Source organism: Scatophagus argus, chromosome 13, assembly GCF_020382885.2.
Source record: "Scatophagus argus isolate fScaArg1 chromosome 13, fScaArg1.pri, whole genome shotgun sequence".
Classification (NCBI taxonomy): domain Eukaryota; kingdom Metazoa; phylum Chordata; class Actinopteri; family Scatophagidae; genus Scatophagus; species Scatophagus argus.
The window spans coordinates 22531150-22555476 of NC_058505.1; the positions used below are offsets into that span (position 1 = coordinate 22531150).

Below are 24327 nucleotides of genomic sequence, written 5' to 3' on the forward strand. Positions count from 1 at the left end.
ATATAACTGTGAGGCGAGGTCACCGGACAGACCAACGGGAGCCACTGCCAGGACAAAACATGTTCATTACAGCCAAAAATAATAACAAATGCAAAACTGCAAAATATCCATTCATTCCTTTATTTTGAAATGACAGGTTTGTTTCCTTTTCCCTCTCTTTCCTTGCATCGCCTCTGCTTATCATTTTTAATTATTTGCACTTTTTGAATCATCAAGCAGAAGGAATCATGCATCTTCTTAGCTGTGCTAACTGTGCTAACTATGCTAGCTAAGGATGCCATTGATGTTTATGTCCCACCCTTACAAGCCTTTCATCCATAAGTAGATGAACACTTCATCTGCGTGGGGATACAGTGTAGTTCGGTCAAAAGAAAATAGTTCCTACATAAAACTGTGCACAACAAGTTCTGTGGATTGTCTTGAGTAAGTGGGTTATGATTTCTGGAAAGACAAATTGCTGTTGATATTTTCAAATGTATTTTTGTGGCACCACAAGCTAGGAGCGATCTAGTTTTCATTATGTTTCATTTCACTCAATTGGAGTTTCATAAGAAAAGTCAACACGAACAAATTCTACATACTACATTCAAACACATGACTCACCACAAGAGCAGTTCCTGGAATTCCACACAGTTATCAAGCATTTGATAACTTGGCGAATAAGGAAGCACACAATCACGGTACACATTGTTGCCCATGACAACAGTAGGTCCTTCTCACCTCACAATGAGCAAAAAGTTAGCCCGACATTACTATTATAGGCAAATTACTTATATGAGCACGCGGGGCTTCACAGACGGCTGTCAAGAAACTGATATAAGAAGAGTGGGATCACAAATATATTCTTTAAGAAATAGATCATGTCTATAAAAATTAAAAAAAAAAAATCAGAACTACTTGAGACAGCAGCTCCAGGATCAGCAGTGAAGTATTGAAGAAGCCCTGGATGAGGTAAGAAGCAAAAGAGCAAAGCTGATGTCTGCCCAAGCTAATGAGTTTATCACAAAGCCACAGATCACATCTTACAGGCAGGTCTGCTTTAAGCACCACACAGGATGAACAAAGCTTTTTATTCAAAAGCATTGAGAGACTAAGATAAAAAAATATTTTTATAAATAAAAAGACTCACTGAACACCACAAAGCCATTTTATTGCTAATTTCACAACGGTGTCTCTCCCATGTTTTCTGTTTGGGATTAGTCTGACCCACTTGATGTCGAGCGTGGGTATAAGCCTGCCATTGGCTGTTTTCAAGCTAATGGCACATGCCTATTTCAAGCCAATGTAAAGCTTTATGTTACCATTTTCAACATCGCCATCACTCCAGGAAACTTTTTGTTAAACCCTGGACTTTGCGCCGTCAGTTCAGAGGCTACTCCCTACTACAAGCAAACTGAGGAAACAAGGAAGAGACTGTATAAAAGGGATCGACCAAGTCCAGAGCTTATTTATTTCCGAGCTCAAGAGCTACAGAGATTCTGCAAAAATCCAAAATTTCTTTCTCCCAGTCAACAAACTATTCAGATAATATGTAACTAAACATAGATCTGTGCAACAGCTTTATGACTTTTCTGAACTAGAAGGGCACTCAGAGTACACGAGCAATACTTGGATTTCAAACTTGATACCAATAACCAGGAAAAAACTCAATACTCAATACCAGAGGGAGGAAACGATAAAAAGTTATGAGGCACAGATTTTTTTTCAAATAACGATTAGTATCAGCAACGACAATGACTATGTTTCAGTCATCTGATGTAGTGCAATAAACAAACACAGTAACATAAGTGTAAGATATTTATATTAAATAAAAATAAATATTTTATGAATCCCTTAGATAGTGCAAAAAAACAAAAAAAACAAAAAGAATATATATTATATATATATATACAACAGTCAACAAATGAAAACTGGCGACCATGGCAACAATATGGCAATATTTTTACTTTCTGAGGCAGACACTGTCTATTAACACTGCAGACGGGCAGCACTGATCATCTCTTCTGCCTAGCTCCCACCTTAACATTAAATCTCATAAGATTTATTTAGCAATGGCTGCTAGCCTCTACCTTAATGATAAGTTCATAGACGGTTAATGTGTGGCTAGTTACTAGTAATTACACAGCTAACATTAGCGTGTGCAAATTTCGTCGAAATGGGAACTTTACTCACACCTCGAAATTCCTCTTAAAATCAAGGTGTTGTCCTTTAAGATGCTTCACCGAGTTTGCTGTGCTACTTGGCGTAGTGTTGTTTGCCTCTCATTCAGTTCAGCGTTGTGAACATCAACAAGCGTTCCCATGTTGAGCTGCTAGTGGAGGGAGTGTGCCTTCTTGTCTGATAGGCGCTCATTCACCAGCTTATAAACCTCCGTTTGTAAGTGAGTAAAACTACAAATGTTCCGACTCTAAAAGGAAATAAAACAAAAAAAAGCATTTTTGTCTTTTGCTATTTTTTGTCTTTGTTCTGAAATTATTTTTGGTCTTAATTTACATATTTTAGCTTATCATATTTTAGTAAAAGAAGATTAGAATTTTAACCTGATTTAACCAAACATATTAAGTGGAATAAATAACAACAATGATAATAATAATAATTTTATTTATATAGCACTTTTCAAAACTTACAGTTACAAAGTGCTTCACAATAAAAAAAAATTGCAAACCGAAAAGGACAAAAAATGATTAATTATATAAAATACAGTAAAATTCAATAAAAAATAAAACAGGATTAAGACAAAATGAAATAAATTGAGTTTAAAAGGATCGATGACTAAGAAAAGCCATGCGACATTAGTGAGTTTTAAGTAGAGATTTAAAAGAGGACATTATCAGCAGGATGGTTCTCCCTTGTGAGTCAGGTCCTGCTCAAGGTTTCTTCCTGTTAAAAGGGAGTTTTTCCTTGACACTGTCTGCTTGCTCAGGGGCTCAGGCTCTGGGTCTCTGTAAAGCATCTAGAGACAATTTTGATTGTATAGGGTGCTGTATAAATATATTGAAAAAAAATTGAAAAAACTGACACAGAGTTTGCCCGCCCTAGATCCTCTGACAGGGAGTTCCAGAGTTTGGGGGCGTGGACGGCAAAGACGCGGTCACCCTTAGTGGCTAACCGGGACTTGGGGACTGACAGGAGGGCCTTGCCAGAGGATAATTAATAACAATTAATATTACAAAAGATTTTAAGTTAAATCAGCTTAGCATTTTGTGTACTGAACTTTAAAATTACAGTGCCAGCACTTCATTTTTTTTAATTGGGTTCACTCAAGTTTATTTTTTTTTTAAGGAAGCCAGTATTTGGAAAATGTCATGAGATAACTTTTGTTATGAAATGGGACAATATAAATACATTGAATTGAATTGAGGCAACTAATCCTAAAAAAAAAAGAAAAAAATAAGCTGCATATCATAGTTGTCACATCTACAGCTCAGATCACACAGAGCTTAAAACCAGAACGCTTAGTGCAGCTGCTTAAATAAATAAACTTTGGCAGATCCTGTGGAGAGTCTGAAAGCTGATGTTCTCTGCAGCCTCTGTACTACTGAGGAGATGTTGCCTGAAAAAAAAAAATCTCTCTTATGTAACACTATTAACTCACCACATGAACGCCACTAAGATGCTCTGATGAACATGTACATTTCAGCGATCCCTATCCGAAAGTCTGGGGAATGTTCTGTCTCTCCTGTGATCCAGACTTTCCAAGTCATGTTTAGAAGATTTAATCTGAGTAATACAGAACAACTGAATTATCATCTGAACCGAAAACAAACAGTAAAATCAATTAGCAAAAGCTGAATAACTTAAGCTACCATAAGTGACTGGCCATAACAGCAAAACAGGCAGTGTGTAAAAAAAATTGCAACTGCAAAAAAAAAAAAAAAAATTGCAAAAAATTGCATTTTCTTCCTTCAAAAGTTACATAGCAACACTTTAAAGTGAGAAACGGAAGCTTGACGCCAGCAGAACTGCTGTTGTGCCCTGACATAATGTGTGCTGGGGGGGGGGACTTAGTGGAGAATTAGTGTAAACATTTGCTTCATTTCAATGCACAATGATGACAACACTTGTCTTTGTTTTCTGGGGTGGCAAAGCAGTAAGGTTTAACATCTCTAATCTGATGGAAGCAGCCATCTGGAAGACGACCCACACACACACACACACATTTGTGGTAGTAGCTGACAGGAGCTGAAGGGGACCGGGGAGAGTAGAAGGTGGCAAACCAACGCTTTCTTAAATGAATTATTAAATAACAATGTTATAAAGTGTGCCATTGCAAGTATTTTATTTACTTTGCAACACTGAATATAGATTACTATGTACAGTGTGCTAACCCTGACAACCCAGCTGTATTATAACATTCAGTTATGGCTATCCTCAGCAGATGGGCCTCTTACATGCTTGCTGCTGTACGTGTTGTATAAGAATACTCACAGAAAATCCACTGTCAGTGTATTTGAGAGATGGAGCGAGTGAGAGCGGGGCATGGAGGGGCTGAGCGAATCATGCGCTCTACAGTGACACACCCATTATCCATTTAATGTAGTAAAACAAAAAAAAAAAATCAAAGCAATATATTATGGTTAGTGTTGATATTGTGGGAGCTGCCACAAATAAATCTGTGTATGGGAAACAGCGATGTGAGCATCCACCCTCCCATTATTTGAAGGAGCCATACAAAAAAAAGAAAACAGTAACAAGCATATTCAGTGCCTGCAGTTCATGTGCGTGAGTGTGTGTGTGTGTGCGTTACACTAGGGGTGGGTGATCTGGCAAAAAAAACAAACAAAAAAAAAAAATCAATTTAAACGCAATCAAATTCCACAATCTAAGTCATGATCTTTTTTTTTCAGTTTTGAAGTGCTCTCACAGTGTGTGTGTGTGTGTGTGTGTGTTTTGAACTTAAGTGTTCAACTAATTACTGGAATAAGGTCAACTTAATTGTTCACCTTATTTTAGTGATTCCTCACTACCTGCAGTTTTCATCAAAAAGAGTGGACAGTAACAAAGTATATTTAAATAAATACTGCACTTGAGTACATTGTTGATCGTCTGACTTCTACTCCACGGTATCACTGTCCTCAGCGGTCTGAGGAATCTTAACAGAGCCTGCCGCTTGGATCTGACATAACCCCAAAACAATTGAAATATAGTTCTGAGGTATTCCTAAAAGTTCTTCTCTACTATTCAGCAGGATGCTCTCACAACGTCTGAATATTTCATTTGGAAAGATTACATTTTGGACAGGTATTATTACTGTTGTGTAACTTATACTTATATTAATATGATAGGGATGAGAGGAGGGAGAAAAATATTTTGTTTGTCATGTCATGTTAATAAATAAAATCTAACATACAGTTTCTTGAACTGGACAAAGAATTAAGAGCTGTTTCTCTTGCCATTGTGATTATCACTGTATGTATGATGTGATGTGATGTAGATGTGCTGACCTCAAGGGCAGAAGTCCTGTAGTATAGCATTTAAAAAGAATGCTTGTAGCAGGCAGCGACTCGCTACACACAGATTTCAACGGTCTCTTACTTCAAAAACGCACCACCATGGCCACTCAATGCCCACATCCACTCACTACGTTGGCAAGGAAGGACTTTGGAGAAGGACATCACTGCAAAAGACGAGACTACGGTTTGATATGATTTGATTTATCATAACCTGGGAAAAAATGGACAAGGAGATGAAGTTTGTGGACTGCCTCTGAGTCTGGATTGAGTTGGCAGCTGAACCCAATCGCTGTTGGCTACTGATGTTTATATCCATAGTACTGGTACTCCAGATTTGTTTTTTTATGTGCTGTGTCAGACTACAATACAGAAGGTAGGTATTGCTAGGTATAAAGGCTTCAATAAGCAAAAGGTCGATCTGTTTTGAGTGTATACATAAAAAATTGAGATCATGTTGTTGTTGTTTTTACAAATAACCCAATTAAAGTTTTTACTTAAAGACCCTGGTAGGGCTTCAAGTGCATATTTGTGCAAACTTTAAAGAAATTCCTTCGGGACATTCCTGAAATACTACATTCACCAGAGCGGGAAGCAGTAGTAGATGGGCAGCCTAAAAACATAACGCCTCAGGCCACAGCTTTAGTCGGCGCAGAGGCATGAAAGCATAAAATGAAAACATAAGTAAAAATAAATGGGCAACGCAACAATGATGTCCTGATATGTTGACTTTTTGATTTCGAGATTTACATCAGGTATTGTCACATAAACACCAGAGAGCGGAGACCTAAAACTGAAAAAGAAACTGAAAAAGACAAAACTATATTGCACCAACTCAGCATGTACTATCCATAGGTGTGGGTGATCTGGCCAGAAATTAATACCATGATCTATTTATTCATGATCCACAAGCCTTTTAGACTATAAGCATTCTTCCTTATCTCACCTGTGTCAAATACAGTCATCAAATCAGACAGTTTAAGTGAATAATTCTGGAAAAGCCAATGCAAAGAATATTGGATCCAATATGAAGTTTCTGACCATGCAAAGCAAGTATCTACATTGGGGCCCTGAACATTTGTTTAGAAGTGTACACCATTACAGCACATGACATGATAAGGTAGGTGAAGACCTCAGTTGCACTGTATAAGGGCTTATTGTATATGATCAGCTCTTAAGGTGGGTTATTTAAGGTTATTTCTTCTTTTGTGACAGGAAACAAATGTCTTCGTTCCAGTTTGTCCTGGGGGAGTTCGATGGGGTTAAGGTTGGGAGTCTGTGCGGGCCGGTCGGGTTCCTCTGCACCGGACTCTGCTTTGTGCACTGGGGTGCAGTCGTGCTGGGGTGGATGAAGGGATTCCCTGGGTTGCTGGGGGTTGGGGGGGCTTCCCTGGGGTTGGAGGCATTGGATTGTTCAAAATGTATGCTGAAGCATTAAGACTTTTCTTCAGTGAAAGTGAGGGGCAGCCCCATAAAGAGGTGGTCTGGATACTTTTGTCTATATAGTGTATACATACACACATAGATGAGATTAGGGACTATATAATATAGTGTACCTTGACTTTAATATGAGTAACTGCATTAAAGTGAACCAAGATTAAGTTGTCCCCATGCTTTTGCTTTACCCACAGCCTGGACGCACTTTTAATTCATTAACAATTAAGTTTAAAGTTAACAATAAGGGTGCTAAGTGTTGCAAAGTTTTAAGTTTTGAAAGGGATTAGCGAGCTAACTGCCTGTGCCATGACAACGTCTGCTGTCCTCTACACGCCATGCTCTATTCCTGGATTTTCAAGCCGCTTCATGTTGGAGTGCTGCTCGTGAACTTGGGATCACAAGCCAGTAAAGTGCGCAGGTCGCCGCTAGCAGTCAACAAGGCCAATACCAATGTGCAACTCATAAATAAATAGTTGCATCCCTCATTGCTACACAGCAAATCTGGGACAGGAGATTTTCCAAAATAGATTAACTGTACTCAATGCATGGAGAGCGAAAGGAGCTAGATTAATAGAGATCCTGCAGCTAATTTCCCTGGGCCCACATGCAACGCTATTCCAACCATGCTCAGTACCCGTAAATGTTATTTTCAATTTATTTTTCAATTTATTTATATGGCACCTTATACAATCCAATTTGTCTCTAGATGCTTTACAGAGACTCAGAACCTGAACCCCCGAGCAAGCAGACAGTGGCAAGGAAAAACTCCCTTTTAACAGGAAGAAACCTTGAGCAGGACCCAGCTCACAAGGGAGAACCATCCTGATGGGCAGATGTTGATTAAATGCACAGTAGATTACTGACCAAATTATAGCTGTACTACTGAGTACCAATTCACATTAAATCAATCACAGTCACATTTTGCTTTCAGAGAGCGCATTTGGCAGGGAAACTGATTACATCACCTCTGCAAGTGTGGCTATAGTTTTCAAAACGAAACGCAGCCAACCCGCTGCATTATCCCTAATATGAAATGCCAAGCCGCCCCGGGCACCTAGTATAACCTGCGGAAACACCCCATCAAACACAAAATACATCTAAAAGCTGAACAGAATACCATATTTGATATCTTGAAAGTCGAGGCCCCTGCAGCCGCCACAGCTAACGTGTGCAGCCAGTACTGAGCTTATTCACACAGTTCATCGCTATATGATGGATGAAACTTTAAGGCGTCGACAACTTGACTGACATCTTAATTTAATTATTTAGCTATTAAGATAAGTTGTTGGAAATAACGGAGCATTTTTCATTGTCTTGATGATGTTACCTCAGCATTTTTATTACCATTAGGCAACACTCAGCCACTGACCAATAAGCTATTTTGTATGCTAAAACACTGTGTGGGATTTTTAGCATGTCTGAAACCAAAACCTGAGTATAAAACCAATAATATGTATTTATAGAGAAACATTACAGTGTACACTGTAGTAGTGACAACAACAATATAACATGATAGACAGTCTGAACAGTTCTACTTAGGACAAGGCACACATGATGGTGCAATGGAGTTTTGCTGCCTTCTACTGTTTGTTATTAATGATATTTGACAGTTTTTATTTGGTCCAAAACGTTACTGATATTCTATCAGTTTCTTTATTTTAGTCCTGTTATTCCAAATGCTCCCAAATCGTCAACAGCTCCTTTCACTGAAGTAATGCCAGTATCACAACATGTTCTGTGAGTTATTTTCAAAGTTAGGGTTTACAACTGAAATTACATGTTTGTTTTTTCACAGAGAGAGAGTTAATTACTGAACAAAGGTAGTACCGCTGGATACTGGTACCAATTCCCTGACAACACCAACAGTACCACCACCAAATGACCCATTTTCAGAACGTGCGGGAAGAATGCAATTTGAAAAATGGTGCATGTGAAAAGTTTGGCTTATTTAGTCTGATTTAGGAAATATGTTTGGCAAAACTTGAGCTGAGGTGTGCAACTGTCCTGAACCATTTCATATATCCCAAATGCCACCTGGAAAGCTTTGGCAGTGCGACACTTGTTGTCTGTTAGCCTCACAATGCTAGTCGTGCTTGCCCCTGCAAACAGATCTCATATGGTCAGTGTTGTCAGCATGGAAGATCAGGTGGAAGATTCCCTGATTTTATTCAGATCTATTGTTTGGGAGTGTTGTGATATGGAAGTTACAGTGAAACTGAACAGAGCGCCATCACTGTCCAACCGAAGCTGCGAATGTCTCGGGAAAACAAACATGCCACACAATCTGAGGTGGCATTTGTCTGTTACAGGCCATGATCAGTCCACGATGACTGCGAGTCATCCAGGGTTTATCCATCGCGCTGTGTAAATAATCACAAACTGCAGCAATCCAGGAATTATCTCTGCTGCCTGGGGAGCCACTTGCCCAGCATTTTCAATAATTAGATTTTAAAAATGCTACAAAAATCAAATCAGATTATTATCAGTAAACTGATAATTGCTTACCAGGTTTACTTTCTTTCATCTAGCAGTAAACATGGCAGTGAAAAAGTTCATTTCAGGCACTGCTTACACCTGTGGATGAACCTTAGGGGCTAAGATTAGACTCTTTAGTAATAACAATGGAACATACTGACATTTGTGTTTTTTAAGAATTATAGCAGCCATGGTTTATATTCTTCAAACCACATTAAAAAAAATCTAATTTTACTTGTTTTTTCCTACCAACTGAAACACATATCCCTGTCATATCGGGGCAAGCACTGAAACATTTAAAACTACATTTAAGCCTTAATTACAACCAGAATAACCGTCACATCAAGAATGAAAAGTATGATGTACACAGGATGAGATGAGCAGAGGACTAGAAACAAAAGTGGTCAAAGCACTTTAAAAGCCTGGACACGTAGGACACTCCTGAACAGAAATGCATTCTTTACACGAGAAGCTACTGCTACAATATCTTCCAGCTACGAAGCCCAAACAGACAGTACCAAGCAGGCAGATGTAGACCAGATATATGGCAGGATCCGCACGTTAGCAGCTGACACAAACACTCACTGTACCTGCGTGCGTGCGTGCGTGCGTGCGCTGATGGTGCAATGCAATGCCCCCCCCCCACACCCCCCCACCATACAGCAGCACAGCCATGGATGTACCATAGCATGGAATGGCTCTCTGTTCTTGAGCTGGAAGCTAGGTCTGTAACGCAACGCCAAACTCAAACAGCTCTTCATACAACACAATACCACTTCATCACCATTTATATTTAACAGCCCATTAAGTACACGGGCAAATGAATTTGTTTTAGCTGCTGCCTGTGTGACAGTGTACCGAACAATAGCCCTTTTTCGGCATGACTGGAAATGAAGGAAAAAAAATCAGGTCATGCGTATCGTCAACAGCGTCAGTAAAGTTGCAGTGATTATACGTATGGCAGGCAGCCAGGTTAGCATCACAACTAACCTAGTTAGCCGTCCTTACCTGGTTATCCAGCTCAGGAAAACAAAGGATGCTGTTGCGGTTTCTCTCCGTTAGGTCGGTGTGTCTGTTCGGCCTGACAGCATCCTGTTCCCAGCCAGCAGCACCACTGTCAGACTACACGATAACAATACTGGCGCTTCCGGTCAAAACGTTCACAATACTGTTCGAGTTTTGTCAAAAATGTACCCCAATCTTATTTACAATAACGTTAAAAAAAGTTTCGATTTTTTATAAGATTGTAAAGGAATTCGTGAGGTTTTAACTAGCACAATATAAATAATACCTGATAACGTTCACTTCTTTGTAAAGCAAATAAGGACAAGAAGAGATTTCACTTGAAACAGACTCACAGTGCTCATAGTTGTTTCTTATTTCAACACAAGAATTTATCACATTTGTGCTGAGTGCAGGTCTACTAAATGATAAAACAGACTGTACTTATAAAACCTGTTATGTAATATTTCAATAGAATTCTTCAAACAAGTTTCAAAACGTGTTCAAGTAAAAAAATATATATATAATCTTTATAAATTGTATTCGAAAAAGTAGAAGGTTTCCACTTTTCCCATGGTTGCGTCCTAGGTATTTAATCATTCTCATGCTTTTGTTTTGAAGGTTAAAATCACTTCTTTTCCGGTTATTATTCCACCGCTGCTGACCACTTAGACGCAGCTACGAGTTGCTCAGTCTCTGCAATAAGCCAGAAAAATGCAGCTGAACGGGAGAGCGGACTGGGCCTGGCTGCTCTTTCACTGTATTTTACATCGACTGTAAGCACCTGTACTCTGATATCTAGTCTAACATTGTTAATTTCTTTAGTATATCACATGGACTTTTTGTATTTTTATGAAATCTGAGTGCATTTAGTCGACAGCCAGCTAGTTCTCCCCTATGAATATGAATGGAGCGGTCCATACATTAAAGGGCCAGCACATGTCTTGTTTTTGATAGATGGCCGGACCACGGTGACAGTTCTTCATTTATAATAGAATATAATTGCAACTTTTTTTACTTTTAAAAAATTTTTGACAAAGAGCATACCTTTATAAGACAAGAAAGAAAGTGAAAATACTTAGTATAATAGTAATAGTAATATAATAGTAAAAATTTGTGAAAATGATACTAACTATAGTTTTGTTCTAGGGTTATGTTTTTTTCTGTGGTTTGTCTGAGCGTACTTCTACAAAATTGGAAGTGCACAAAAGACAAAATGTTCTCACTTTATGCAGAAGAGTCACAAATATTCCAGTTTTTAGTCCCCAGCACATAGCAGACTCTGAAAAAATTGAATATTACATTTTCCATGATGCAGGTCATTAGCATTTGACTCTCCCTGTCTGGTAAATAGTAACATCTTTCATACTCCATTTCATCACTTTGTAATGTGGACCTTCTACAAACTTCAAAGATTTGAATTCCAATGGTATAACGAGACCGTTTTCAAAGTAACAATTTTACTGAAATACTTGAAAATAACCTGCTGCCAATTGTGACAGCAAGATGTAATTGAATTTACACTAAATCATGTGCCGCAATTGTATGAAGAGATGAAATCATTTGTTGTGAACCTGAGGGTTAACATACATACTCCCACATCACTGATCACAGACCTTCAAGGTCATGCTGAGGACATGACCGTGTTCTAAAACCCTTTCAGTGAAAGGAGTACAAGAGAATGTTGCTTATTTAACTGTGATGTGACACACAGCTTCCACTGTCAAAGTTTCAAGTTAGGATCTCCCCAAATAAGAATCCAAAACGATGCATGTATGAGCAAACATTTTCTGTGATGACACTCAACAACAGCAACCACGTGGCTTTTGGAATGAAAAGTTTGGAGGCACCTTATCTAGACCAAGATTGGACTTGGAGCATGTGCTATAGCTGGAGTAAGATTTCAACAGGACAAACACTCTTATCTTAAGCCCAAACTGATCATGGTGGTTTGCACAGAGGGAGAGAAGAAAAGTGAAGGGGAAACGTGTCAAGAGTTAGTAAGCGTGTGCCTGCTTCACTGAAAGACAGTGTTGTTTCTCTGCCACGACACACTCACCAATGCACATACACCCTTACACAGCTTCTGAGGCTCTGTGTTGTCATGTGGGCAAACCCCCACACTGTTACCTAGCAACAGTGGAAAATCAGGCTACAGAGGCAACATCCTTGTCATCATAGACTCACATAAAAATCAGGCCATGTGGATGGTTGTTGTGGAAACAAAGCATAAAAGCCATGTGAGGCCACATGGATGTTGCTCCAGACAGACATACCTGCTGCTGCTACTACAGTCCACATCAGAACAGATTATTTTTTAAAAGAATTTTATCTCATCATCTCATGCTCTCACACAGCATCTTCCTCTATCAAACTTCTCGGGAGGGGTCCTGTCTTTAGGGTGTACTGGTATTGTTCTGATGGTGCTGAATGGTTTGTGGTGAGTGCTGACTGTTTGTGACATAAAGCATGTGAGGTGATCCCACTGGGATTCATCCATCCATCCATCTTCTTCCGCTTTATCCAGGACCGGGTCACGGGGGCAGCAGCTTGAGCAGGGATGCCCAGACTTCCCTCTCCCCAGACACTTTCTCCAGCTCTTCCGGGTGGACCCTAAGGTCGGCCAGCCGAGTGACATAGTCCCTCCAGTGTGTCCTGGGTCTTCCTTGGGGCCTCCTCCTGGAGGGGCCTGCCCGGAACACCTCCCCAGGAAGGCGTCCAGGGGGCATCTGAAACAGATGCCCGAGCCATCGCAACTGGTTCCTTTCGATGTGGAGGAGCAGCGGCTCTACTACGAGCTCCTCCCGGGTGACAGAGCTCCTCACCCTATCCCTAAGGGAGTGCCCCGCCACCCTGAGGAGGAAGCTCTTTTCAGCCGCTTGTATCTGAGATCTCGTTTGTTCGGTCATGACCCAAAGTTCATGACCATAGGTGAGGGTAGGAACGTAGATTGACTGGTAAATTGAGACCTTCATCTTACGGCTCAGCTCTCTCTTTACCACGACGGACCGATACAAAGACCGCATTACTGCTGTCGCTGCACCGATCTGCCTGTCAATCTCACGCTCCCATTGTCCCTCACTCGTGAACAAGACCCCGAGATACTTAAACTCCTCCACTTGAGGCAGGAACTCTCCTCCAACCTGGAAGAATATCCCACTGGGATATTTTTTGTTGTTCCTCCTGAGAAAGCAGTTTCCGTCCTGGCCCTAACTCACTGGGATTCTCATCCACTCTGTGTAGCTGTTGGCCCTGAGTGCTACTCTGCTATTCTCCTCCTAAATAATAGGATGTAGTGCTCTGTGTAGAAGGGTTTTCACTCAACTCGGTTAATATGGTTAATAACAATACAAGGGAATTAAAATGAGAGAATGCCGAAAATGACAAATGCAGGAAATCTTTTGACACCCTAAAAAGTCAGATGCTGGCCTATCAAAATGCATTTACAAAGAAGCAAGGTACTCTTATTTCTCAAATTCAATAACCAGTAGCTTCTAAAACCTCAGTGTTTTAGTTTCAGGTAATAACTCAGATGCAGATGGAGGCTTTCACTGAGATTTCTGAAAAGTTTTTCCAAAATTTCATTTCATACAAAATATATGACATTAGACTTTGTATCACACCAGTGACACGAAATTCTTTCATTGTTACTGAAGTCTCTGCCAGCTTGTCTCACTTTTGATGCTAGAACAAAAGCAGTTCAGCCGCCACCTAATCTCATCCACCTGTCAATTAATCATTATCCCCATAAGATTTCTGAAAGGGATATTCCATGCTGTATAGTTCCATAAATTATATCCATTTTTAATTGTCTACTTGTGGCTCAGCCACAAGGCAATCTCCTATCCCCAGCTCATTCAAACCTCAGCTGCAAGACCCCAGACCATTTAACTCTCATTACTGCAATACTACACCGATAACCTGTTAGAATCAAAGCTGATTTTAAACTTTTAGTGATTATGTGATAGGTAGAGCTCCCCCTCCTTCCACTGGCAGCTCGGTCACGCCCCTCTAATCAGTACCGATTCCTAACAGCCGAGGCTAGATCACTTCCTGATCATCTTTAAATGTAGCTGCAGACAGCCAGTGGTAGGTTTTCCTCACTTTCTCCTGATCCTGCACTGCGACGGATGGCGATGTCTAGTTGAGGTGCAGGACTGAGCACTTAAGCTGCTGGTCACCGTGCTCCCGTCCCCATTTGGTGCAGTGCTCATCATGTGTGTATGTGTGCCTGTATCATGTGAAGTTCCCAGGTATGCTTGCTTTTGGTGTTTTGAGTAACTTCATGTATTTTTGGTTGGATATGTTACTCAGATATTCAGTGCATACTAGTCACAGTATCTTTCATAATAGGAATGGGGAAGTGATGTCGGCCCCTGGTGTGGTAGCTGAGCTCTAGGCACTGCTGTTTTTGCCCATTTGTTAAATATATTTAGTTTATTTATGCTTACCTTGTTTGTTAAGTGTTCTCTTTATAATTTGTTGTAGTCATTAAGTTTTTTCCCCAGCTGGGTTAAGTTTTGTTTATTTCTTTTCTTTTGTAAACCAACATTGAGTTTGAGTTTATATTCTATTCTGGAGTCCCCTTAATGCCAGTATAGGTGGGTTGATCAGAGGCTCACAGGTGGTGGCTCACTAGGTGGAGGGTCTCCCCACTCCCTGAGTTTATTTGCATGTCTAGTATTTTGTTGCATTCTAACCTGTGTCTTCTTGCTTTGCAATGTGTGTGTAACCCCTCCCCCCAAACCTCTCCTTAAAAAACACACACTTGACCCAGAGGTTTTAAGCAGCTATAGACCAATATCTAACCTTCCATTTCTTTCCAAGATCCTTGAAGAAACAGTTGCCAATCAGCTAAGTGACTTTCTTCATAGTAATAGCTTATTTGAGGATTTTCAATCTGGCTTTAGAGCTCATCATAGCACAGAAACAGCATTGGTCAAAGTCACAAATGACCTCCTCCTGGCATCAGACAAGGGACTTGTCTCTGTCCTTGTACTGTTAGACCTTAATGCTGCATTTGAAACCATTAAGCTGGTTTCAGAAGTCTTATTTATTAGATCAATCTCAGTTTCTTCATGTTAATGATGCATCGTCCACACTCAGAAAAGTTAGTCATGGACTTCCCCAAGGTTCTGTCCTCGTGATATTATCAGAAAACACTCCATACATTTTCATTGTTATGCAGATGACACACAATTGTACTTGTCAATGAAACCAAAAGAAATGAACAAATCAGCTAGTCAAACTTCAGGCATGTCTTAAAGACATAAAAACTGAAGTTATTGTTCTGAGCCCTGAACACCTTGCATTCTTTCACCTCCGCAATATTGCAAAAATTAGGCACATTCTGAGTCAGAAAGATGCAGAAAAATTAGTCCATGCATTCATTACTTCCAGACTGGATTATTGTAACTCCCTTCTATCAGGCTGCCCCAATAAATCTATAAAGACTCTCCAGCTAATCCAGAACTCTGCAGCAAGATTACTCACAAGAACCAGCATGAGAGACCATATTTCTTCTGTTCTGGCTTCTCTACATTGGAGTTTAAAATTCTCCTCCTCACATATAAAGCCCTGAATGGCCAGACACCATCCTATCTTAAAGAATTGATAGTATCTTGTTATCCCACCAGAGCTTTGCATTCCCAAAATGCAGGACCACTTGTGGTTCGTAGAGCCCTCAAAAGTAGATTGGGAACCAGAGCCTTTAGTTATCAAGCTCCTCTACTATAGAACCATCTTCCGGATTCGGTCCGGGAGGCGGACACCCTCTACATTTAAGAGTAGACTAAAAACTTTCCTGTTCGATAAAGCTTGTAGTTAGGGCTGGCCTAGGCCGGCCCCTAGTTATGCTGCTATAGGCTTAGACTGTTAGGGACCTCCCATGATGCACTGAGCTCTTTCTTCCTCTCCTTCTCCTTCTGCACACATTTATGTCCCATTAATGCACATCACTAACCCAACTTCTTCCCTGGAGTCCTTGTGCTCTCTTGTCTCGCAGGTTCCCATAGATCGTGGACCTCCTGCTGCGGTCCTGCTTGAAACTTACTGCGATTACTACTGTTTAGTCATATTCTATTTTAATTCTATTACTACTCTGCTGCAGTTGCTACCATTATTACTGTTACTAATATTGATATCATAATCACCGTAGTACCTCCTGTATACTCCATTATCATTATCTACAGTTACAATACTTCTAGTATTATTACTGCTGCTATGCATCTCTGCTTGTGTGCTCCTTCTCTCTCACCCCACCCCCTCTCCCTTACTCCTCATCTGTCTATCTTTCTCTCTCTCTCCCCATCCTCTTTTAAAAAGACTATCTATTATCATTATTATTAATATTAATATAGGGATATTAATATTAATAATAATGTAGGGATATATGATTGGTTTCAGTGATTCTAGTCTCATATATATTTATATAGTGTACTATGGGTGACTGACAGTTTACCCATCTCTTTATTACCAGAATCTTACTTGTGTATATCTAATACAGCATGTCACTGTATGATTCACATACTACTTCAATGAGCAGCCACAAGAGTGCAGCAAACACAGACACTATAAAAACAGAGATGACACTCATGATCCAGTATGGAAACAGTTTCAAAAACTTAATCCTATTTGATTTATAGCCCAGCAACACAGTTGTGAAATACGAAAAAAGAAAAAGAAAAAAAAAGGTTTTAACTGCACCCTATCATGATACTATCACCTGGTAACACAAGACTGGCATCATGATCCTCATCATCCTTGAAAGGCTCAGTCTTTCACAAGGATGTGCCTTGTCAAACACATGACTGTATAAAGGATATTACTACATGAACTCAGAAACACTTTGCAAAGCCATTGTCAGTAAACACAGTTTGTTTGTAAATGACTGTATTCTTTTCTGTTATGTATTGGGCTTTACACAGTTTACCAACTTTTTTTTTGAATCAGGAAAGTAGGTAGAACTCACTTTATCAGTTAGGTTTGATCAGTATGGGCCCTGAACTTCAACTGTCATGGATTAAATAGGTCTGAATGCTGTTTATGATGGTTTATTTTGAAGTGAATGGATGAAGTGTGACATAGTCTGAAAGAAAGTTTAGCTAGCTTGTTATTCTTCTGTTATAAAGTAGATGGCTTATGTTGAAGTTGGAAGGAGCAATGTTTAGATGAGCTGGGTTTTCCTAGCATCCTGACTGCCATGGGAGTGGATCACTATTGGATCATCTAAAAAAACAGGGTTTCTTGTAACAGTCAGAGCTGTTGCTCCACTGAATGACTTCGTTCAAGAAAAATTGAAATAGTTTGAAACAACACTGTAAAGTGAGACTGATATGCAGGAGAGGAAAAATGTACATTATGAGTAATGCTTACAAAAATGATGTGTAACAGAAAAACAACTATACGATTATCATCTATATTTACATATACAGAAAGCAGAGGCGCATATTGTATATGTATATATAATGTATATTTAAATTAATCCAGATCTGATCCAGATCTTTTCAGGTTTACCACAATGGAACAACAACACCAAGAGAAGAAAGAAAGAATAAATAACACTTTGACATTGTAGGCAAGACCCTGAATGACGTAAAACAGAGGAATCTTTTCAGACTTCAGTAAAAAGGTGGTAACTAGTAAAGGTTTAGTATAGTGTGTTTCAGTAAAGAGGGAGATGGGGAAGAACTGAGTAGTCTTTTTGAAACTTTGCTAACACTTCAGATTACAGCCTACTGATTAAAGCTGTTATTACATAAGTGCATACTCAACTTTGTACTTTGGGTTACAAGTTACAAGTTCAGTTTGCAAATGAACTATTTCTTCATATAAAGTATTTCCAATGCAAACTGTAGACACTATATTCCGAGGATGTGGGTCATCTTGAGTAACAGTGATGTTACTGTTTTTTGAAAAAAAAAATAATACAGTTGACACACTAGCAGAGCTTTGATAGGGTGCCAACGGTTTACAACTTAACTGTTGGACTTTTTGTTGTTGCAGCCATGTTCCCAGATCTTTTTTGGTATGTAATCAGAAATTTATGAGAAAGTTATTTATTCAGTCTGACATCATGTCCATATTCTCTGTTTAGAGTTAATCAATAACTACTGACTACTACTGTCCCATCAACCCACTGACTATATGATATACAGACAGAGCTTCAGTCGTGGATCAGCGGTTAGGGTGTCGGACCCGTAACCGGTGGATCGATTCCCCGTACCAGTGTCCATGGCTGAGGTACCCTTGAGCAAGGTACCTAACCCCCACTGCTCCCCGGGCGCTGCACGCGGTCGCCCACTGCCCCGGGTTTGCTGTGTGTGTGTGTGCACGTCACTTGGGTGGGTTAAATGCAGAGCACGAATTTCATTGGGGTGATTTCCCTCCAATGACGAAATATGTCACTTTCATCTTTCATCACTTTCAGCTTCCAGATCTCAAAAGACAAAACAATGTGGAAATGCCTGCAGTTTTTTAGTTTCCACCAGGTTAAGCTTAAAGCTTAAGCTTGAATCCTGTTCAAGCTTAAGTTTATGAAATGTTAATAACATTTTTTAGTTTTCCAGTACTGTGTCTGTGTGCCATCTCTCTCTCTCTCTTTTTCTCTGTCTTTCTCACGACTCAACCCACCAAGGCAAATGGCCGGACGTTTGACAGCAAGGACCTAGACAGAATAAGTACTGATCTGTAGTAACTTTTAGAACTGGTACACCTCAAGAGCCTGACTAAAAAGGAGTGTCAGAAAATTAAAAATGACTGTAAAGCCAGCAGTTAAAATTCAGTAAGAACTGCAGTAAAAACTCCAGGACATTTTTAACACTTTCTACAAAAACAAAGCCCATACCATCATTAAAGACATCAGCCATCCTGCTCAAAAACTGATCTTACTTCTTCAATAAGAACAACCTTACCAAAAAAAAAAAATTATATGTGTATGTGTGCAATATTACATGTAAGTGCACAGGGTACATGGTTATGTGGGTTGTAAGTATTCTCTGGTTTGTAAGCACTGTTGTGGGCTATAAATTTTATGGTATGGATGATTTGTATTTATTTATGTAAACAAAGGAATGAGAGTTTACATGACTTTCTCTCAATATCATATGCCATGTATAATGAACAGTGAAACATTTGGGACTTTGTTTAAAACATTTAGAGTTTCAGAGCTTCACTATTTCAATTCAATTTCAATTTATTTATTCACCAAACTCCCTTTAAACAGGAAGAAACCTTGAGCAGACTGACTGGGCAGGAGACGGTTAGAACCTCAGTGTCAGATAATGTCGGAGTACTAGACAGTGAGGCCAAACACGAAAAACTGTCAGAAAATTATGTTTGTACTAGTACTACTTGTCGTGAGCGCTCATCCCAGAAAATATTTGGTAATTACTATTGTGACACATAAAAATGATTTCCCAAAGCTACAAAAATAAGACAAAAAGTAGTAAAGATTTCTAATTTTTCTTTGCATGCCATTGATGGATTTACTCAGTATATGCTACTGATAAGAAAAGCCAGCTGGGATGTATGTTCCAGCTGCAGTTTTTAGCCATTTATGACTACAAGGTTACGAAATCCAAATCCCACAGAGTTGTAGCCAGGAAATCACGTGTGTATATGTAATGGCATGAGCTTACTGAAAACAGCTGGCTGTGATGAAACTAAAGTATGCAATTATTCAGACTGTGACTCACAAGGATGACTGAAATGCAGCAATAGGCATGAGTTTTTAGGTGAGTCTGCTGATAGATAATTAAGTTTAATGAACCTTCCCATGACGCACATTTCCAGGAAACATGCATTCCTGAATATATATGTACATATATATCTCGCTGATGGAGTTTTCCCACACCCCAAGATAGGGAGGACATTCTGCTGAAATATTACCCATTGGTTATTCAGAAAAAATATAAAATACTCCAGACTTGCTGTCTTGTGTCATGGAATTTGCTACTCGTAATCTGAGACATCAGAGGGACTTGCTGTTTAAATCCCAGAGGGCGCTCGGCCGAGAACAGAACAAATTTCTGAACATTTTGTTTTGTACTGCTTCAAGCATCAGGTTGAGTACACATTTGATGATTTTCAAATGTACCTTATTAAGATCTACGTTAAAGCATAAAAATAACACCTGTGTGACTACAGCAAATTATGCAGATCTGTGTTCATATAGGTGTCACAAAAGCCACTGTTAGAATACAATTCTCTGGTCTATTGGATTGCATTTTTTCTGTAGTGAATGCACCTTATCTGTGTCTAGTAACTCACCATATACTTTAAATAGGAAATGCCTGTTGATGCCTGAGGATGAGTCACTGGGCTGTAAGAGTTGGTTGTTTTTAGTGTTTTTACAAACATGTTTGAGCACAGCGGGTATTGGACTGAGAGTACCTTGATGCTTTGGTAATTTTGCGTCTGTGTGTGTGATATTGTTCTCTCTGTTCCTGTGATCAGAAACAGCTGTCTGGGTTTGGATTGTTTACAACAAAACATAAAGTGCTTTCAGTACTAGGTACAGCTTTATGTTAGGGATGTTGATAAGAAGTACATCTTCGACTCCATATTAACAAATGATTGTATGAAGCACATCCTTAAAACTAAACAATGAAGGACAATACCTTGGGTCAAACCATTGCTGAATGACCATGCTGCTTCAGCAGATGAAGTGTCAGATGAAGCTGTTTTTAGTCACTCTAGTAGCAATGCTTAAAGGAGTGCGATACTGGTCAATTGGTTTATCAAGTGGTCAGCCAACCAACCACTTTGATTGAGACAAAAGGCACCTGAAGGACTCTCAGACCACGAGAAACAAAATTCTCTGGTCTCATGAAACAGATTGAACTCTTTGGTATGAATGACAAGCGTCATGTCTGGAGGAAACCAGGCACTGCTCATCACCTGGCCAATACCATTCCTACTGTGAAGCATGGTGGTGGTAGCCTCATGCTGTGGGGATGTTTTGTGGCAGCAGGAACTGGGAGACTAGTAAGGGTCAAGAGAAAGATGAATGTCAAGAATGTCCTTGAGTGGCCCAGCCAGAGCTCAGACTTGAACCTTATTGAGGATCTCTGGAGAGATCTGAAAATGGCTATGCACTGACGCTCCCCATCCAACCTGGTGGAACTTGAGAGGTTCTGCATTGAAGAGTGGGAGAAACTGCCCAAAAATAAGTGTGCCAAGCTTATAGGATCATACTCAAAAAGACTTGAGGCTGTAATTGCTGCCAAAGGGGCTGTGTTGATCACAGGGTGTAAATACTTATGTACATGTTATATTTTTGTATTTTTATTTTTAATAAATTTGCAACAACAACAAAAAAAATTCAAGCAAACTTGTTTCACTTTGTCATTATGAGGTATTCTGTGTAGAATTTTAAAGGAAAAAAAATGAATTTAATCCATATTGGAATGAGACTGTAACATAACATAATGTCCAAAAAGCGAAGCGGTATGGATACTTTCCGGATGCACTGTGGATATGAAGACATGACATACTTGAATGTCATTCTGTACCACATCACAGGGTTTACAAAATGGAACTATATTCTGATGTTACCACACTGATGTTGTGTTTTTGTTGATGAAATTTACATTCCAGACCACAGTGTTATTAACCCTCCAAATGTTTGTCGTTAGTAAGGGCTTTACGACTGGCAGTAAAACAGATTTCTTACTGATCCAAAACAGCAGTCAGTTGACTTTATATGCAGTACAAAAATTGTTATTTCACTATTTTTCCTTTGACCACATTAATGGACATTCTTGTCGGGGTGTGGTTGATACAGCATTATATTACCTAGAGGAACTAACACTTCCTCACTGAAATAGTTTCAGGCATATGAGACAGGACAAGGATAGTTTAGTTTCAGGTTTTAGAGATTGCTGGAAATTGGATAAAGTCCTCCCTCGCTGTACTGGAATGTTTGGTCAGTTCCGTGGAGTGAAACCGTGCCTCTCCTCTCTGCTCCCCTGCAGATTCCCTCACATCTCCACTCACAGAAAACAAACATGTGCTGACATGGAGACTGGCTTCTTTTCATGAGGTTTCAGTGTCAAAAAGCCATTGAAGAATGTAAATAAAGAAGCTGTATTATTCCCGTTATCGGCGTCATGTTGTTTATACTTATAGATGTTAAAAAAGAACATGTCAAAATAAGGAAATATACTGCGTTTAACATCGGCTTGGTACACAGACTGCCAGTTGTCCATCATTTGTTGACATGAAATAAAATGAAACGTCACAACTCATAAACACTGGCCTCATGAAATTTGTTGGAGTAACTGTTTCCAACTTTTATAGCATATATGTACAGTATAGCTGCAAGGTAGGCTACTGTTTTTGCTAAAAATGAAAGCATTAAAACAAGTGGTGAACAATAAGAGCAGAGAGCACTTTGAAAGAATACTTCAGTACTATGCAGGACATAACGTTGTCAAACTTATGATGGACGTTCTATTTTTACATCAGACACTATCAGTCACCATTTATCCTGTGCAGGGTTGCAGGGAAGCCGGAGCCTATCCCAAATGACATTGGGCAAGAGGTGGGCCCTGGAAAGGTCTGAACACGTTTTTAAAGGATCAAAATTGACACAGCGATATCACAGATACTGACTTTTTCATTCCACGCATTCTCCTTCCTTGTTCAAAGCTGGCACCTCCATTACCCACAACGCAATTTATTGTGCATAAACGCATATAAAACGTATTACCCAGGAGTTTTGAGAGTCTAAACTGAGTTTGTTCATCTTTTGAGCATTAGACTGGCCTATTTTTGTGTTGTACTGTTTTATGTGGCTAATTTATATGGTCATGAGGCTTTGTGCAAATATGGGATAAGTGAAAGGGTGGAATACAAACAAGACTGCACAGCAATTGTGTGAAGGACGGTGAGCAGACCAGGATACTCATGCTGGCTCACTATGTTAAGAATAGTAAAGAACTCAAGAAGTTGAAGGAGATGTCAGTACATCATGACAGGCTTCAAGCGAATTAGCCTAGCTGTCCAGGTCAGTCAACATCGAGAAGATGTAGTGCACTGGTTATTTACCCTGTATTTTGATTGTGATGCTTAATGTTGCTTGCAAACGTCCTGGGCTACAAGTAAACTGAATTTGTTGACGCAGTCAAATAGGCCACATGTTCAACACTGGGCTCGTTCAAGGTAAGCCAGATCTGTGCTTATCTTCACCAGCGATCGCCACAGAATGCATACCGGTTAGAATTCTGTTTTGATTTCAACTTCCTCTGATGTCATCCATGCTGCAGGCGGCGATGACTCGCGAGATCGAGGCAGCTGCAGGTTTTGAGCCAGGTGGCTGCAGTAGCTCTCCACAGACTACAAGACGCAAAGCAAGATCGGAGACCCCTGCATAGCCCCTGATCCAAGAGCGGATTGGTTTAGAAGTCAGTGCATCAATATGATGTTCTATACATACTTTTGCTTTTGTTGAATTGGAGAGATTTCAGTTTTATTTGAATGATTATTCTGTTCAGAGAATACATGTTGGGTGGCTCATGGTGACATTTAGTAGTCAGTAGTAGTAGAGAGAATAAACACATTCATACTATAACCTACATAAAATAAATCACTCAGGCCTGTACTGACTCTGGACTGGTTTAATGTTGAAAGACTGTCAAACAGATAAGTGGGGTTAGAGGATTAACATCTGTGCAGATGTAAGGAAAGAGGAAAAAATACAAGGCTCTATTACTACCTGGGGGCCTGTTTCAAGGGGGAAGTTCAACTTTGAGTTAAACCATGAACTCTGAGATGGAAATGCTAACAGCTGATCTGAGTTCAATCAGGAACCCCAATACTATGATTCACCATGGTAATGGCCAGTGAGAAAAAGAGGGCCCCCTATTTTTTAACAGAAAAAGACACAGGGCGGCAGCAGTGACGGACAGAGAGTGGGCGTGGGAAAAAATTGCTGCTTGAGTCAATGTGTAAGTTTAGTATT

General features: G+C 39.7%; 1 protein-coding gene across 8 annotated transcripts in view; it reads right to left on the reverse strand.

Moving 5' to 3' along the window:
• fam110b (family with sequence similarity 110 member B) overlaps window positions 1-10602 on the reverse strand; it is a 36553-nt gene extending 25951 nt beyond the window's left edge. For 7 of the 8 annotated variants that reach the window (XR_006845080.1, XR_006845079.1, XR_006845078.1 and 4 more), the window contains exon 1: window positions 10371-10601. The gene's annotated coding sequence lies outside the window, so the exon portion shown is untranslated. Of the gene's footprint in view, window positions 1-10370 lie in introns of all 8 variants that reach the window. The other variant, XM_046408927.1, reaches the window with a different exon arrangement.
• Between the last annotated feature and the right edge of the window lie 13725 nt (window positions 10603-24327).